Below are 13,723 nucleotides of genomic sequence, written 5' to 3' on the forward strand. Positions count from 1 at the left end.
TCAGGAGAGTGCAGCAATCAATTTTCAAAGGATCCACAGTTCAATCATACAGGGATACATTTCAGACCATAAGCTTGTGGCACTGCACTTAGAGAAAGAGGAGGACCTGGGGCCGCTTCCATTCAAATATAACAAGGTATGGGATGCCAACGAGGATTTTAAAACCCTGGTGAAAGAAACATGGAGGACAGAGATAATAGGATCTCCACATTTTGTTTGGGAATCAAAGATTAAACAACTAAGGATGGCCATAAAAAAATGGGCGAGAAACTACGCAAATGAGGAAAGGAGGGCAAAAAACGAGCTGCAAAGAAATTTGGAGAAATGGAACCAGGAAAAGGAGACAGTCCAAGAAACGGAGGAGGACCAAAGAATAGAAGGTGAGCTACACAAAGCTTTATACAACCAGCATCGAAATGAAGAGGAAGAGTTAAGGCAAAAGTCCAGATGCCTCTGGCTCAACTCGGGGGACAAAAACACATCGTTCTTTCATAACTGTCTCAAGGTACGAAGAGCTGGAAATAATATAGGCAAGATAACCTTCAACGAGAAAGAGATATCAGACAGAGAGGAAATTAAGGACGCTGCCTCAAATCATTTTCAATCGCTGCTCTCAGAAGACCCGCAGTATGAAGACAATCCAGATTTCATCAACATCATCGAAAAGAAGGTTACAGAAGCTCAGAACAGCGATTTGGACAAAGAAATATCCATAGAAGAGGTGGAATGGTCCATCAACAGCATGCCCCTAGACAAAGCTCCAGGGCCGGACGGTTTCACGGTAAGTTTCTATAAAACTCATTGGGAAATCATCAAAAAATATTTTCTCAGAATGGTGAGAAACTTCCACCGGAAAAACAAATTGGGCAGCAGCGTTAAATCCTCTTTTCTAGCTCTCATCCCAAAAGAGCCAAGCCCTCAATCCTTTGATAGGTTCAGACCTATCTCTTTATGCAATGTCTCTTATAAAATAATCTCAAAGATTCTGGCAAACAGGCTGAAACAAATCCTACCCTCAATTATCTCGGACAACCAAGGTGGGTTCCTCCCCAAGAGACACATAACTGATAATGTAATTCTGATACAAGAGGCAATACATAGCAGTATAGCTAGAAAGGAGAAAGGCATGATAATAAAGCTAGACATGGCCAGCGCTTTTGACAGGGTAAACCACTCCTTTTTGGAGAATGTGCTTACAAAATTCGGGGTTTCAAGGCTCTTCATCAATAAGGTCATGGAATGTGTCTCTCAGAATTGGACAGCCCCACTAATCAATGGGAGGCCTTGCAGGGCCTTCAAAAGCACTAGAGGATTGCGGCAAGGCTGCCCTCTCTCCCCCTTCCTCTACATTATCATGGCGGAAACCTTAAGTCTACATCTGGAAAACAAAAGAAGACTGAAGGAAATAATTGGAGTGGACATAATAAGAGGAGCTAAAGGGATCAACCATTCCCTATTTGCAGATGACACGCTGCTAATAGGTGGAGCCTCTAGTCTTATGGCAAGGAGATTCAAGGCCATCCTGGACCTCTTCCTTCAAGCCTCGGGGGGTAAATTAAACAACAACAAATGCAAGATTTATACATGGAACGTCCCAAGATATATAACTCAAAGAATCTCTTTGATTTTAGAAATCCCAGCCCAATCAAGCTAGTCACACTTCATGTACTTAGGACTTCCGCTTGCAAGAGAGTCAATCAAAAGCGAAGTATGGGTCAAACTAGTAGAGAAGATGAGAGGGAAGCTTCAAGGTTGGGGGATGCACTGGCTCAATCTGGCTGGTAGAACTATCCTAATCAAATCCATCCTTTCTGCCCTCCCTATCTACCAATTCGCCATAATGCTTGCCCCTTCAAGCATACACAAACATATGGAGTTGATTCTCAGAAGCTTCCTTTGGAAGGGAGGAAAGCAAGAAACGAAAAAATTCAGCCTTGTGAAATGGGAAAAGTTCATCCTCCCCATAGAAAAAGGAGGCTTGGGAATTAGAGTCCCTAGACTTGCAAACTTGGCAATGGGATTCAAGTTAATATGGAGAATTTTAACCGAGAAGGGCACCTGGTGGGCAGAGGTTCTCAAAAAGAAATACCTGAGTGGGAGCAATAGCAATATACTCTCAGACACAATCATAGAAAGGCAGTGCACCCCGGTCTGGAAGCTGATCAAGAAAACTCTGCCTCTCCTCAAGTCTCACATCTCCAAAGTCCCAGGCAACGGGAAACAAACCAGCATATGGAGGGATAGAATAATGGGCCAGGAAGCCAAGGAAAAGCTCCCCCACCTGAGGCCGCTGCAACAGTGGATGCTGGACACAAATCATATAAACCTCTTTGACATCTCAAATTGGGACCATGACAGATGGAAAGGATGGAATATTAGGCACCTACCGGATGGTCTAAAGGAACTTTGGAATAACCTCAAACTCTCATTGGCAGGGGCAGCTCCCTCAAGCAGAGGAAAAGAGGACAGCTACATATGGGATCCTAATGGAGGCAATTATTCGGTCAAGGAAGGGTATAAAGCGCTCCAAAACCAAGCAGTGTTAAACAATTGGCAATATCACAAGAAAGCCTGGAAAATCGAGAGCCTACCGAAGATCAAATTCTTCAATTGGACCTTGCTTCATGGCAAGCTCCTCACAGCAGAAAACCTGAGAAAAAAGGGGATCCAGGGGCCTTCAATCTGCTTTATGTGCAAGAAAGAGGAAGAAAGTCTTAACCATTTATTCATAGAGTGCCCAATTGCCTCATCCTGCTGGAAACTCATTACCAGTCCTCTTGAGATTGGGGATCTACCAAATCAAGTCCCTCTCCTTCAGAAAGGCTGGGGAAGACTCTTCCCTTTCGCAAACAAAAACATGTCCCTCGCCAAGAGACTCTGGTCCAGCATACCTTCCAACCTCTGTTGGCAGTTATGGCTAGCCAGAAACTCAAGCATTTTCAAAGATAAAAAGCCTAGTGTCCAAAGTATCTTGGCCAAAACTATTGCGCTTATAACTAAAACCATTGAAGCAAATGGGATCCAACATGCAGATCCGGACTACACAGTTGAGCAGGTGAAGGAATGGGTACAAAGATTCAATTACAGGATAAATCCAAAATGCAAGCTAATCAAAGGATCTGGACAGAAGGAATGGAAGATCAGAGGGTCAAAAGAGGAAGTAAACAATTGGATTCAAAGGCAAAAGATGCACACGCTCCACTTTGATGGGGCTTCTAAAAACAATCCAGGCATAGCTGGAGCAGGGGGAGTAATAAGGGACCCCCAAGGGAGAACGATGGCCACTTATGAATGGAGCTTGGGGAATTTGTCAAACAACAAAGCAGAGGCATATAGCCTCCTTCTGGGGGTCTCCATAGCGTGGAAGATGGGCATTCACGACCTTCTCGTGTTGGGGGACTCAGCTATCCTTATAGCAGCCATGAACACAGGGAACAACTTCAAACAATGCGCACTGAACAGAATAAAGGACAGAATTTTGGAACAAGTCAGGGGTATGAGCAAGGTGACATATAAACACGTCCTCAGAATACACAACACGACAGCAGATGAGTTGGCCAACAAGGCCATAAGAAGACCCACGGGCCAGGTGAGGGAGAATGAGGAAACCTATGAGCACGATATTCCCTAGTCATTTCTCGATCCTCATGTTTCTGACTATGGGTCACCTCAGGCATCCAACTCGTGACAATAGATCAGGGCATCAGCGATCTTCTGCTTTCAAAATCTCTCTCGACTGCCACAACTGGGGAATCAGGACGGGGAATCGGCCTCAGGATCCGAGCAGTGAAGCAATCAAAAGGGGCTCTTCACGACACACACCAGGAATTGATAGAAGAAGTGATCGCACCCATGCCTGCGTCAGATTTCAAGGACTGAGACATATCACCTCAAATCCTTTCTTGACAGACAAGATCAGATCCATTACTCTCAAGCACGAGTGGGAGAAAGCCCGCTTCAGCCTTTTTAATCTCAGCAAGCACACCAAGGTTCTCACAATTCATCACAATCTCAGAGAGAGACAGAGAGCACTTTTGAATCGGTGGAAGGGCCAAGGAGGTCTCCTTCACTGCAGCGAGGCCAGCACTGAGGATCAAAGAAACTCTGAGACCCCCTCAGCGGACAACAATCGACGGAATTTCTCAGCACACTGTGGCAGCCGGTATCATCTGTGGCACTTCACTTCGAGCGGAGACACAACCGGCCTCTCTCAGCGCAGGGTAAACACTCCTCCTCTTATCTGTGGTTTTTATAAAACTAACTATTGGGCTTGTGTTCCAAGCAGTGTTCGCAACCAGCAACAGGGCCCTTATCTACACTCTGCTCTAGCCAATCAGTCCAGCCACATAAACGGCAAGCCGCCCAAATCATCAGCTTTCGACAAAGCAGACATCGCTTCTTGTAAGATGGCTGACCAGAATAACCAACAAGCCAACCAGCAGCAACCAAGGAACCCAATGGACAACATCTTCAATAATAGAGATTGTCATATGTGCAAGGCTCACGTAGTTATGATAAACGCCCTGAAGAAACAGGTGAATGAACTAACGGAGGACTTTCATGCGGACAGAAACTCCAAACGAAAGAAGTTGGAGAAGAGGAAAAAAGACATTGAAGACCTCAAGGACCGCTGCATTCACATGGAAGCAGTAATAGATCATCTCCGCACCTTAACAGAAAGTCAGCAAGGAGAAGCTTCAACAAGAGTGAGCAGGAGGGAACCCCTCCCTGATGACTCGGTCACCCAACACTCCCCTTAACGCTCATGCAGTGCAACTATAGCTGGATAGGAGGATCCTTTGTAAGGCAATATAGCCGTTTATGTTCAGTTTTAAGTATAGCTAAGAGGAGTCTAGAGAACTATGGGTCTGCGAACCCAATTTTGAATATCAACTCTCGGAACTCCCCCCTTATTGTAATAGAGATTTGAATTACAAGTTTTATAATATACAAGTAGACGATGTTGTTAAAAAAAAAAAAATTTAAAAATTGCGTAATATGAAATATGTATATTTAGATAATATTTTATAAATTTGAAATAAATATTTTAAGTTTTTCATAATTTATATGAAATAGTATAATATTTATATATGAGGTAAATAATAAATTTATATTTATAAATAATAAATTTATTTATTTTACACCTAATAAGTAAAAGAAGTTATTAAAATATATGCACAATCTTGTCACATGAATATAAGTTTTCAAAATTATGAATTATCTTCTACCGTATGGGCATCCAATTTCAATAGGATGATTGGACAAAAATTGTTGCAATATTTTGTAAATTTTATCAATAAAAATATAAACAAGTATAATATGCAACATTGTTGTTTAGTAAATGCCTCTTATATAAAAAATAATTTATAGCATTAGAAAAAAAAATAGAATGAACTAAACTAAATAATTGTTATATACATTTTCTTAACATGAATATTATTATTTAAAAAAAAAAAAATTAAACAATAAATTGTTATTATATAATATATTGTTATATTGATATAAATTAATTAATATTATATTTTAGTATTTTTTTTGTAAGCTTAGAAGTACCTTTCATTCATTCATCTATAAATAGGTAGGTTACAAATATATGAGTCGTTCGGTGGTCTCAACCTACCCAGTGGGAAACCAGATTTGTTGGCCACCGAATTACATTATAAGCCATCCAAAACATAAATAGTTTGAGCCTTTTTAGCTAAGCCTTCTAAGGTCAATAGTCTAGAAACCAACTAATAAACATCAGACTGAAAACATAAATGTTACCCGACATAAACATCCAAAAAAATCTAAAATTAACAGTCATAACTTTGATCCACTAATCATCCAACTATTCCGCCTGACCAAGATCTTTAGCACTTGATCCTGGTAATTCAATTTGTGGCAAACATGGGATATGTCGCTTGATGCGGCCCAAAGCGTCGTTTTGGTTCTGCAACTGACATTAGATAAGCTGGAGCTCATTTTGAATGTCTTGTAGACCCGACTGGACGTCATTGTGCACCACTCCATTGGTGGTCGCAGTCATTGCTTTGGCCACTATGCACTTCATTAACCAGTAAAGATGAATGGACTATATGAACAAGGTGAGATGGTCGCTTGTGTACCTAGGGTCCGTGATTAGTTCCCCCCAGTCTTCAACTGGAAGTTCCAGCTTAGCTTGTGAATTCAACCCTACCTCCCAATTCGCAATCAATTGTTTCACCTGTGTCGGGGTCCTTTCGCAATAAGCCTTGACCATGGCCTGAAGATTCTCATAAATTTTTTTCGACCTATCTTCCACACAGTCCCATGCCATGCTATCCCCCGTCGTGCAGTCCCCTGTCATGCAGTTCCCTACCATGCAGTCATCTACCACGCAGTCACCTGTCGTGCAGTCTCCTGTCATTCAATTCTTTGTCACGCAGTCATCTACCGCCCAGTCCAATCGGAAGATGGATCTACATCTTTTCCTTTATCTTCCTAGTGTCTTCTACCTCTTCCACCTTGACCCGAGGCTCCACTGCGAGGTTGAGACTTCACCATATCTACTAAGGTATGGCCCCCTTTCTTCACCCTTCTCCCACTTTCCCGTGCTCGTGACCCAAGCCACTGTACAAAGGCCAAGAGTAAAGACAACATAGGCAAACCAAACTTTATACGCCAACCTCAAGCAGAGACATGTAGCAGCTGGGTACTCCTCTCGTGTTTTGTCGCGAACCTGTAACCAACAAACTTAGGCTCCTAAAGAAACTGAGGACCTGGATTTAGACGTAGGATATATGGTATTAACGTCACCTTTGCTCCCACTACCTATAGGTGCCAAGGATTACCAACCTTCATGTCGTGGATCTGCCAAGATCTATGACGCTTCATATTATCACAGTGAATACGCATGTGAGGGCGTGAGGGATACTACCCATCATCCCAAAACAATAAAATCTCTGTCATATCAATCATGACCAAGCGGGCCTTCAGCTGTCTCACACCCTGATCAGGGGTTCTAATTAAGAGCCAGGATATGGTTCAAAATCAGAGTCAATTGTTCCATTCCTTCTTCCCCAATCTCCCTTATCCAAGGCTTATCTATATTCACTCTCAGCTGAAGATAGCCCTAGTTTTCTAAGAAATATGTAGCTTTGTTGCCATTGCGAGAGACATGCGAGGGGATGATATATTCGAAATATTGAATAAGTTCATTGATATCTTGGATCAAGCGAGCAGTCCTCCAACTTTCACTGATATTTTCCCATTGGGACCCCGGGTTAAGATTTTTAATAGTATTAATGACCAGAGAAGAGTCGCCTTCCACCACCATTTTTCTCAACCCTTCCCTTTTGGCGATTATCAAATCATGTTTAACAACATCGAATTCATCTTCTTTGTTACTTGCCATGCCACAATCCGAATCATATATTTGGACATCCTGGCCCCGTGAATTCCTAATGACCCCTCCAAAACCCACATCCCTAGGGTTACCTTTGGATGCCCCATTGAAGTTTAGCTTGAGAAAACCCTCAGGGGTCATGAGAAGCGAGAAGGAGATTGGTTGAGAGGAAAATTTAAGTTCCAATATGAAGGTGCAAGCATTTGCTGGGATAAGTTGAGAGTAGACAATATTCGCGCTTCTTGCGGGTTGACCTTCCAATCATCAGAATGCCATTTCTCTACTAGTATATATTTTCTTACATTTTGGAGTATTCCTTTCCAGATTTCCAAGTGTGACAGATTCTGGTCCTTGAAAATCCTTATGTTCCTTTCCTTCCATACTGCCCATAAAAGAAAGCCAAGAGATAGACACCAGGCTCAATTTACCATCAGATTGGAAGAGATATTTTTCCTCAAACTCCCAATGGTGGATTGGATACTGGTATTATCCCGGTCTAGATGACCAAAAAGAGTATTTATATTCTGCCAGAGTCGGGCTAAAAAGGCGCATATATTCAGGAGATGCTCTATGGTTTCATTCTGAGAGGCACACATATTGCAAAAAGAGGGCCCATGGATTTCTCTCTTCTGTAATCTGTCCTAGGTGAGAATCCTGCCACTGCACACTAGCCACAGGAAATACATTACTTTCGGCCAAAATTGTTCCATCCATATTTTCCTCCAGAGCGGATTGTACTGATCTGGATGCTCCTATAATGCCAGTTGGTAAGCTTCTTTTATGATGAACATACCTTTATTTTTATAGCCCCACCTGAGAATGTCATGTCCTTCTAATGATGTAATTATTCTAGTGTGAAACTCGTAATCAAACACATCCCATTGATTTGAGTCAGGAGGGTTGTTCCAGTCTTGTTTCATTTTCCACTATCTCCATTGATTCCTGGGGGTCGGGTCCCAAAACTGATTAACCATCAAGTTGTGGGGTTTATTAGTGAAAAGGAAGATCTTCGCAAAATCCTGGTGACTCAATAGTTTTTCCCATTGTTGCCATGAATCTGGCCAGAATAGAGCACTCCTCCCATCTCTGATTTCCCAGAATGTATGGTTGCAAATTAACTCTTTATTATCAGAAGCTAAGTTCCAAATTGATGATCCTCTTGGAGTTCCCTGCATTCTCATTCTTTCCTCTGTAGTTGAAGGCATGTTATATTTCTAGCCCCAAATGACCTTCCAGAGATCAGTTACACCTTGAATCCATCGCCACCAGAGTTCCCCCCCACCATCACTTGGTTTAGTAGAAAGGGATCCTGAAGACCTAACCCCCTTGCCATTTTAGGTTTAGTTAACTGATTACATGAAAGGAGTGCCCATTTTTAAGCTTCCTGAGTCCCCTGCCATAGGAAGTTTTTGAAGATAGTTGTCATAACAGAGCAAGCAGTTTTAGGAGTAGCTAGACCCGAGAGTTGATATATTGGGATCGATTGTAGCACAACATTCATTAAAACCGGCCTCCCAGCAATGTTTAGGGATCAGAAAGACCAGTTTTGAAGCCGAGATTGGATTCGCTCAAGGATGTTTTTCCAATAGGAAGTCCTAAGAAAGTTAGTCACTAGGGGAATTTCCAGGTATTTGGACAGAAGGGAGCCAATGCAAAATCCCAGAATCTTGGCCATGAAAGACTGGGAAGGAATCAGGGTGTTGAAGAAAAAGATATTGGATTTCTCATTACTGCTCCGAGTACCAGAATCTTGCATAAAGTTTTGCAGTATGGCTTTTAGAGCCCTGGATTCCTGAAGGGAGACTTGACATAATAACATTATATCATCCACAAATTGTTGGTGGGATAAGGGAAGATCATTGCCCCATAGATGAATTCCTTTTAAATGGCCAACTTGAATAACTGATTTTATATATCTTCCCAGCCCTTCCGCAGTCAGAATGAAGAGGAAGAGTGAAATAGGGTCACCTTAACAGAGACCTCTGGATGCATTGAAGGTGTGGGAGGGAGAGCCATTAATGAGGATCGATAATATTGGGGAGGAAATGAGAGAAGAAATCCATTGGATCCATCGCTGGTCAAATCTAAAGGCTTTCACTATGTTCATAAAAAAGGACCAACTTAGGCGATCATAGGCTTTGGATAAGTCTAATTTTATCATCATACCCTTTGATTTAAGGCTCTTGAGAGAGTGAATTGCCTCCTGGGTAGTGACAATGCCATCCATAATTTGGCAGCCTTGGACAAAACTGGTTTGCTCAAGAGAAATCAGGGCAAGAAGAAAGGGTTTAAGACGATTGACCATAATGGTGGAGATAATTTTATATATGATATTACATAGAGAAATAGGTATGAATCCCTGAGGGTCTTCAGAATGAATTGTTTTTGGAATCAGGTCTATAAAAGTAGAGTTCAAAGAGGGATGTACCTTCTGAGATAGTTGAGATTCTTCAACCACTTCCAAGATATCCTTACCCAAAATAGGCTAGGCAACTCGAAAGAATTCTGTATTGAAGCCATCAGATCCCGGGGCTCAAATCTACATCACTTATCAATAAAGTTTTCATCTTTAAATGTTAGTATTGAAGTGGTAAAGGCTCAAATATTTATCTATTTTTGCATATTTTCTTATCAGGCATGTATAGTGTACTTTTCTTTTTCATAAATTAAAAATTAAAATAAATCTAAATCCATATATATGCTCTCTTCATGTACATGATACATCTATTATTATAACTAAGCAAAGTTACTTGGTAGTGATATGTTTGTTCATGCATGCAACATTGAGTAAGATATAAATATAAAAGTAACTTAACTTGCAAACTTTATAACTTGTAAATGAAACAAATAAATCCATTCTAACTACTTTCATCAAAACTAATGTAACATTGATAGAATATAACATCAAATCCACATCATGAATTTAAAAGTCAATGAAGACATTGTCATACACACAAGTTCAAATTCATGTATTTGTATTCAAAATTTGTCTAGCTACACATTTTTCTTTTCTATAAAATGGAACTTCATTCCCAACATAGATAATGGTAGTTCATGCCCATGAATGACATTATGGAAAAGCAGCCTCACGATTGATCTAGAAATTGGGTGTATAAGTCACCATTCCACTCTTGGCACTCCCAAGTGCATTTCCAAATTGGTATTGCTGCAAAAATTCAATAACAAATTAGTTGTAAAATCCAAAATGCATATAACCAATTTCGTTAATTAATGATAAGTTTTTGATCAACTACTCATTCTCCCCATGAATATCTAAGGCAATGGAGAAGACTGTCCTTCCTAGGTAGATGGTGGAGCACTTGGTGATGGATATAGGCATGGTTCAGGTGTGATTGATAAAGTCATGGTGGAAGAAAAATAGGAAAAAGTTAGTGGGTTTGGGCGATGATACATCCCCATCAGTTGTATGATAGTGGGAATAACCCTAAGGCGAGGGATCACCCTAAGCAAGGAAAATGGAATGTTAAGGGTGCATGATTGGAACAATGAGAAGGGTGGATGGTTAAAGGGTAGGGATGGGAATTGGGAAGGTTTTTGGGAGGCGGTTATAGGCATGGGAGAATTTATGAAGGAAAAAGGTGGTGGGTGTGGCCAACAATACATCCCCATTGGTTGTACAATAGGGGGAAGCACCCTCGGGGAGGAGATTTGGATGGTATTGATTGGAGAAGTGTTCCCAATTATATAGTCTCTTTCACCGACATGATCATTAAATAATTGGAGTCGACAAGTTGTCCCGCCAACTATAACAACAAAAAAAGTTCATATAGTTATGCCTGTGCATTACAAATTATAGTATATCATATTTCACATGAAAAAAGGCATACCATCATATTTCCATACCATTTTTGTGTATAATATAATGTTGCACTAACTCAAGCATGTGGTCCACATTTCTTTGTTGTTGAGAAGATAACTCCAGTTGTTCATTCATGCTCTTTTTTTTGCACGAACTCATCCAATCCTTTCAAATTGTAGTTTAGCTTTCCCTGCTTTTGACTTGCGACCACAACGCCTTTTCTTATTGACTAGGCTCAAGAAACCATGTTTTCTCTTGGTAGTGATCTTGGATGGAGTTATAGTATTGAAAAACATTATGTTGTATTATTGACATGCTTCTGCTACCAAGTTGTTTAATGCATATGCCTGTTCCAAATTTGTAGGTATTATGGATCTCAATTTCTCATGAGTTGATGAGTTAACATGTTTCATCTCATCATCTTCAAATAATGCACTATCTAGTCGTACATTGGTTGATTCAACATTATATGAGAAATTATCTAAATCATCAATGCTTGTTTCATTATGATAATTTAGATTGGGAGGAGAATCAAAGCATGGTAGAAGCTCTGTTTGGATTTTTGGGCCCAATATAGGTGATTCATTCAAATCAAATAAAATTCTAGGAATTTCTGTAGTAGGATTAGTGACATTAGGCAATACATTTTCACCCAAACTAATGTTACTCGCCAGCATCTCAACTTTCAATACATGTTTACAGACATTTCCATTTAGGGCCCACTTGCAATTATAGAAGTGTAGATTGGAATCTTTATATATGACATTGTACCAAATATCACGAGTATTCTTATTTTGGCTACGAACCCAATAATTTTTGTTACTCTTTTCATCAGGCACACAATCTTCATTTGGGATTTGGTTAGCTCTAAACTTGGATGAATTCAACTATTCCTCAATTTTTCTGGGTCGTATAAAACCAGCTTCTTTTAATTGTTGCATATGATTGTAATATAACAGAGTCAGTATTAACCATCATAGCCATATTGGAGAAATAGTAATGAAGAGTCTTAAGTTTCTTGTTTAGTTCCTAATGGATTCTAGCAAGAAGAATGATATCATCGGCATAGAGGAGAAGAGTGATGGTAATACTAGCAAGGTCAGTTCCTTTGCACCCCTCGATTTCCAAACACTCCTCTAACCTATCGATGTAAATAAAAAAAAGGGTAGCGAAAGGGGGCACCCTTGCTTAACCCCGATATTTCATTTAATATCTTTATACCACCCTTCAATGATTTTAATATTGGCAACAGCCGTCTCGTAGAGGCGAATCATAGCAATCTTCAACTTAGGAGGAATAATTATGATCTCATCAAGTCTTTTCCAAATCTTATATTGGGGAACAGTGTCGAAGCATTTTCTAAAGTCCACAAAGTAACAAAATATATTAGCTTTACTATTGCAACATTCCTCGGCAATGATCCTGAGTGACGAGGTGGTCTATAGTCGAGTGGTATCTCCTAAACCCAACTTTCCCTTTAGCTCTTTTATTGTTCCTTTCAAGCCAATGGCTAATTTTCTTTTCCAAAATGAGACCATAAATCTAAGCTAAGATGTGGCTAATCATAATGGTCATGTAATTAGCGGGAAAGGTTTTGTCCCCATTTTTAAAGATAGGCACAATAAGGCTTTATGTCCAAGGTTTAGGGAAGCCATGCTTTACAACCAAATTGAGAAGCTTGTGGAGATGAGGAATGGGGATAGATCTTACAAACATTAAGATCTCAGCTTGGTATCCTTAAATGTCTTTAGCTTCTTCCTAGCGAGATTATTAATCCCAAACTCAATATCCTCAAGAGAAAAGATATCTTCCTTAATAGGAGTGATAACGATGTTTCCCATGGTGTCCGGGGAGTCATACAATGTCTTAACATAGATGTCCCACTTTTCTTGAGTCCTCAATAGAAAAGATATCTTCCTTAATAGGAGGGCTAACGATGTTGGCCATGGTGTCCGGAGAGTCATACAATGTCTTAAGAAATATGTCCACTTTTGTAAGGGGATCGAATGATTATCTTTAGATTTACGAACAAGCACCATCAGCCAAATTTTTTTGGGTGCAACTTTAGAAAGGTGAATAAGATGCTCTTGTCTCTTATTAATATATGTCTGCTTCTTCTCTTTAAAGAGGGATTTGTATATACTAATATTTCAAAGCTTTACAGTTTCGTTAGGAGCATCGTGAACATGTGGCTCCCAATGAACTATCAACAGGGCTAATCTAGCCCTAGCGACCTGCTCTCCTTGACAAATTAACCCAAAACCACATATAAAAATTCACAACTCCATTTTGATACGTCCTTTTTAAGTGCTTGAAGTGGCCCCTAGCTCCTCTATGGCTGCCCCTTCACCTCCCTGTGTCAAACCATGGTTTCTCTTAGTGGTTTCACACCCACAAGCTTGGATACAAAGCCCACAGACTTGGGTTCTTTATCCACAAGTCACTTTTGTGTGCTAGTTCTTCCAAAACCCACTATCCTAGGGTTTGGAGTACCTCTCGAGCTACAAATATCAACACTTCCTCTTAGCGAGGGAGGT

The sequence above is a fragment of the Pinus tabuliformis genome, chromosome 4_2, assembly GCF_031772625.1.
Source record: "Pinus tabuliformis cultivar Carrire ecotype Pingquan chromosome 4_2, CPIR1, whole genome shotgun sequence".
Lineage (NCBI taxonomy): Eukaryota > Viridiplantae > Streptophyta > Pinopsida > Pinales > Pinaceae > Pinus > Pinus tabuliformis.